This window comes from Patagioenas fasciata, chromosome 7 (assembly GCF_037038585.1).
Source record: "Patagioenas fasciata isolate bPatFas1 chromosome 7, bPatFas1.hap1, whole genome shotgun sequence".
Lineage (NCBI taxonomy): Eukaryota > Metazoa > Chordata > Aves > Columbiformes > Columbidae > Patagioenas > Patagioenas fasciata.
The window spans coordinates 41,864,415-41,870,414 of record NC_092526.1 but is presented as its reverse complement, the minus strand read 5'-3'; positions in this window follow the sequence as shown (position 1 = coordinate 41,870,414).

Below are 6,000 nucleotides of genomic sequence, written 5' to 3'. Positions count from 1 at the left end.
CAGGAGTTCAGGAGGGGACCCGCCCAGGAGTTCAGGAGGGGACCCGCCCAGGAGTGCCCCAAAGGATCCGGAGTTCAGGAGGGGACGCGCCCAGGAGTTCAGGAGGGGACGCGCCCAGGAGTTCAGGAGGGGACGCGCCCAGGAGTTCAGGAGGGACTGAAGAATTCAGGAGGGGACCTAGGAGTTCAGGGGGTAACCCAAGAGTTCAGGAGAGGACCCAGGAGTGCCCAAAAGACCCAGGAGTTCGGGAGGGGACCCAGGAGTGCCCCAAAGGATCCAGAGTTCGGGAGGGGACCCAGGAGTTCCCCAAAGGATCCAGAGTTCAGGAGGGTCCCAGGAGTTCGGAAGGGGACCCACACAGGTATTCGAAAGGGGACCCAGCAGTGCCCCAAAGGAACCAAGAGTTCAGGAGGGGACCCAGGAGTGCCCCAAAGGATCCAGAGTTCAGGAGGGACCCACCCAGGAGTTCAGGGGGGAACCAGGAGTGCCCCAAAGGACCCAGGAGTTCAGGAGGGGACCCAGGAGTTCAGGGTGGGACCCAAGAGCTTAGAAGAAGACCCAAGAGTTCAGGAGGGGACCCAGGAGTGCCCCAAATGATCCAGAGTTCAGGAGGGGACCCAGCAGTGCCCCAAAGGATCCAGAGTTCAGGAGGGGACCCGCCCAGGAGTTCAGGAGGGGACGCGCCCAGGAGTTCAGGAGGGGACGGGCCCAGGAGTTCAGGAGGGGACGCGCCCAGGAGTTCAGGAGGGACTGAAGAATTCAGGAGGGGAACTAGGAGTTCAGGGGGTAACCCAAGAGTTTAGGAGAGGACCCAGGAGTGCCCAAAAGACCCAGGAGTTCGGGAGGGGACCCAGGAGTGCCCCAAAGGATCCAGAGTTCAGGAGGGGACCCAGGAATTCCCCAAAGGACCCAGGAGTTCAGGGGGGAACCCAGGCGTTCTGAGGGGACCCAGGAGTGCCCCAAAGTACCCAGGAGTTCAGGGGGGAACCCAAGAGTACTGAGGAGGTCCAGGAGTGCCCCAAAGGACCCAGGAGTTCAGGAGGGAACCCAGGAGTTCAGGGTGGGATCCAAGAGCTTAGAAGGGGACCCAAGAGTTCAGGAGGGGACCCAGCAGTGCCCCAAAGGACCCAGGACTGCAGGGGCGAACACAAGAGCTCGGAGGGGACCCAGGAGTTCTGGAGGGGACCCAGGAGTGCCCCAAAGGATCCAGAGTTCAGGAGGGGACCCAGGAGTGCCCCAAAGGATCCAGAGTTCAGGAGGGGACCCGCCCAGGACTTCAGGAGGGGACCCGCCCAGGAGTGCCCCAAAGGATCCGGAGTTCAGGAGGGGACGCGCCCAGGAGTTCAGGAGGGGACGCGCCCAGGAGTTCAGGAGGAGACGCGCCCAGGAGTTCAGGAGGGGACGCGCCCAGGAGTTCAGGAGGGACTGAAGAATTCAGGAGGGGACCTAGGAGTTCAGGGGGTAACCCAAGAGTTTAGGAGAGGACCCAGGAGTGCCCAAAAGACCCAGGAGTTCGGGAGGTGACCCAGGAGTGCCCCAAAGGATCCAGAGTTCAGGAGGGGACCCAGGAATTCCCCAAAGGACCCAGGAGTTCAGGGGGGAACCCAGGCGTTCTGAGGGGACCCAGGAGTGCCCCAAAGTACCCAAGACTTCTTGAGGGACCCACCCAGGATTTCAGGAGGGACCCACCCAGGAGTTCGGGAGGGGACCCAGCAGAGCCCCAAAGGACCCAGGAGTTCAGGGGGGAACCCAAGAGTACTGAGGAGGTCCAGGAATGCCCCAAAGGACCCAGGAGTTCAGGAGAAAACCCAGGAGTTCAGGGTGGGATCCAAGAGCTCAGGAGGGGACCCAAGAGTTCAGGAGGGGACCCAGGAGTACCCCAAAGGACCCAGATGTTCAGGGGGAACCCAAGAGTACTGAGGAGACCCAGGAGTGCCCCAAAGGACCCAGGAGTTCAGGGGTGAACCCAGGAGTTCTGAGGGGACCCAAGAGTTCCCCAAAGGACCCAAGAGCTTAGGAGGGGACCCAGGAGTGCCCCAAAGGATCCAGAGTTCAGGAGGGCACCCAAGAGATCAGGAGGGCACCCAGGAGTGCCCCAAAGGACCCAGGAGTTCAGTGGGGGAGCGAATAGTTCAGGAGGGAGACCAGGAGTGCCCCAAAGGACCCAGGAGTTCAGTGGGGAACCCAGGAGTTCTGAGGAGACCCAAGAGTGCCCCAAAAGAGCCAAGAGTTCAGGAGGGGACCCACCCAGGAGTTCAGGAGGGGACCCACCCAGGAGTTCAGGAGCGGACCGAGGAGTTCAGGAGAGGACCCAGGAGTGCCCCTCAGGACCCAGGAGTTCAGGAGGGGACCCAGGAGTACCCCAAAGGATCCAGAGTTCAGGAGGGAACTCAGGAGTTCTGATGGGACCCAAGAGTGCCCCAAAGGACCCAAGAGATCAGGAGGGGACCCAGGAGTGCCCCAAAAGATCCAGAGTTCAGGAGGGAACCCAGGATTTTTGATGGGACCCAGGAGTGACCCAAAGGAACCCAGAGATCAGGATGGGACCCGCCCAGGAGTTCAGGAGGGACAGGCCCAGGAGTTCAGGAGGGGACCGGGAGTTCAGGGAGAGACTGAAGAATTCAGGAGGGGACCTAGGAGTTCAGGGTGGGACCCAAGAGCTTAGAAGAAGACCCAAGAGTTCAGGAGGGGACCCAGGAGTGCCCCAAATGATCCAGAGTTCAGGAGGGGACCCAGCAGTGCCCCAAAGGACCCAGGACTGCAGGGGGGAACACAAGAGCTCGGAGGGGACCCAGGAGTTCAGGAGGAGACCCAGGAGTGCCCCAAAGGATCCAGAGTTCAGGAGGGGACCCAGAAGTGCCCCAAAGGATCCAGAGTTCAGGAGGGGACGCGCCCAGGAGTTCAGGAGGGGACGCGCCCAGGAGTTCAGGAGGGGACGCGCCCAGGAGTTCAGGAGGGACTGAAGAATTCAGGAGGGGACCTAGGAGTTCAGGGGGTAATCCAAAAGTTCAGGAGCGGACCGAGGAGTTCAGGAGAGGGCCCAGGAGTCCCCCTCAGGACCCAGGAGTTCAGGAGGGGACCAAGGAGTGCCCCAAAGGATCCAGAGTTCAGGAGGGAACTCAGGAGTTCTGATGGGATCCACGAGTGCCCCAAAGGACCCCACAGTTCAGGAGGGGACCCAGGAGTGCCCCAAAAGATCCAGAGTTCAGGAGGGAACCCAGGATTTCTGATGGGACCCAGGAGTGACCCAAAGGAACCCAGAGTTCAGGAGGGGACCCAGGAGTTCGGAAGGGGACCCACACAGGTATTCAAAAGGGGACCCAGCAGTGCCCCAAAGGACCCAAGAGTTCAGGAGGGGACCCAGGAGTGCCCCAAAGGATCCAGAGTTCAGGAGGGACCCACCCAGGAGTTCAGGGGGGAACCAGGAGTGCCCCAAAGGACCCAGGAGTTCAGGAGGGGACCCAGGAGTTCAGGGTGGGACCCAAGAGCTTAGAAGAAGACCCAAGAGTTCAGGAGGGGACCCAGGAGTGCCCCAAATGATCCAGAGTTCAGGAGGGGACCCAGCAGTGCCCCAAAGGACCCAGGACTGCAGGGGGGAACACAAGAGCTCGGAGGGGACCCAGGAGTTCAGGAGGAGACCCAGGAGTGCCCCAAAGGATCCAGAGTTCAGGAGGGGACGCACCCAGGAGTTCAGGAGGGGACCCGCCCAGGAGTTCAGGAGGGGACGCGCCCAGGAGTTCAGGAGGGGACGCGCCCAGGAGTTCAGGAGGGGATGCGCCCAGGAGTTCAGGAGGGACTGAAGAATTCAGGAGGGGACATAGGAGTTCAGGAGGTAATCCAAGAGTTCAGGAGGGGACCCAGGAATGCCCCAAAGGACCCAGGAGTTCAGGGGGGAACCCAGGCGTTCTGAGGGGACCCAGGAGTGCCCCAAAGTACCCAAGAGTTCTTGAGGGACCCAGCCAGGATTTCAGGAGGGACCCACCCAGGAGTTCGGGAGGGGACCCAGCAGAGCCCCAAAGGACCCAGGAGATCAGGGGGGAACCCAAGAGTACTGAGGAGGCCCAGGAGTGCCCCAAAAGACCCAGGAGTTCAGGAAGGAACACAGGAGTTCAGGGTGGGATCCAAGAGCTTAGAAGGGGACCCAAGAGTTCAGGAGGGGACCCAGGAGTACCCCAAAGGACCCAAAAGTTCAGGGGAGAACCCAAGAGTTCTGAGGGGACCCAAAAGTTCACCAAAGGACCCAAGAGTTCAGGAGGGGACCCAGGAGTGCCCCAAAGGATCCAGAGTTCAGGAGGGGACCCACCCAGGAGTTCTGGAGGGGAGCCAGCAGTGTCCCAAAGGACCCAGGAGTTCGGAGGGGACCCAGAAGTTCAGGAGGGGACCCAGGCGTTCTGAGGGGACCCAGAGTGCCCCAAAGCACCCAAGAGTTCGGGAGGGGACCCACCCAGAAGTTCGGGAGGGGACCCACCCAGGAGTTCAGGAGGGGACACACCCAGGAGTTCGGGAGAGGACCCAGCAGTGCCCCAAAGGACCCAGAAGTTCAGGGGGAACCCAAGAGTACTGAGGAGACCCAGGAGTGCCCCAAAGCACCCAAGAGTTCGGGAGGGGACCCACCCAGGAGTTCAGGAGGGGACCCACCCAGGAGTTCAGGAGGGGGACCAGGAGTGCCCCCTAAGGACCCAGGAGTTCAGGAGGGGACCCAAAAGTTCAGGAGGGACCCACCCAGGAGTTCATGGCGGGACCCACCCAGGACTTCAGGAGGGGACCCAGGAGTTCTGAGGGGACCCATTCAGGAGTTCAGGAGGGGGACCAGGAGTGCCCCCTAAGGACCCAGGAGTTCAGGAGGGGACCCAGGAGTGCCCCAAAGGATCCAGAGTTCAGGAGGGGACCCACTCAGGGGCTCAGGAGGGGACCCACTCAGGGGTTCAGGAGGGACCCGCCCAGGAGTTCGGGAGGGGACCCAGCAGTGCCCCAAAAGACCCAGAAGTTCAGGGGGAACCCAAGAGTACTGAGAAGACCCAGGAGTGCCCCAAAGGACCCAAGAGCTTAGGAGGGGACCCAGGAGTGCCCCAAAGGCTCCAGAGTTCAGGAGGGCACCCAAGAGATCAGGAGGGCACCCAGGAGTGCCCCAAAGGACCCAGGAGTTCAGTGGGGGACCGAAGAGTTCAAGAGGGGGACCAGGAGTGCCCCAAAGGACCCAGGAGTTCAGGGGTGAACCCAGGAGTTCTGAGGGGACTCAAGAGTTCCCCAAAGGACCCAAGAGCTTAGGAGGGGACCCAGGAGTGCCCCAAAAGAGCCAAGAGTTCAGGAGGGGACCCACCCAGGAGTTCAGGAGGGGACCCAGGAGTACCCCAAAGGACCCAGAGTTCAGGGGGGAACCCAGGAGTTCAGGAGAGGACCCAGGAGTGCCCCAAAGGACCCAGGAGTTCAGGAGGGGACCCAGGAGTGCCCCAAAGGATCCAGAGTTCAGGAGGGAACCCAGGAGTTCTGAGGGGACCCATTCAGGAGTTCAGGAGGGGGACCAGGAGTGCCCCAAAGGACCCAGGAGTTCAGGAGGGGACCCAGGAGTGCCCCAAAGGATCCAGAGTTCAAGAGGGGACCCACCCAGGAATTCAGGAGGGGACCCAGCAGTGCCCCAAAGGACCCAGGAGTTCAGGGGGGAACCCAGGAGTTCTGAGGGGACGCAAGAGTTCACCAAAGGACCCAAGAGTTCAGGAGGGGACCCAGGAGTGCCCCAAAGGATCCAGAGTTCAGGAGGGGACCCAAGAGTTCAGGAGGGACCCACCCAGGACTTCATGGCGGTACCCACCCAGGACTTTTGGAGGGGACCCAAATGTTCTGAGGGGACCCATTCAGGAGTTCAGGAGGGACCCATTCAATAGTTCGGGAGGGGGACCAGGAGTGCTCCAAAGGACCCAGGAGTTCAGGGTGGGACCCAAAAGTTCAGGAGGGACCCACCCAGGAGTTCATGGCGGGACCCAGCCAGGACTTCAGGAGGGG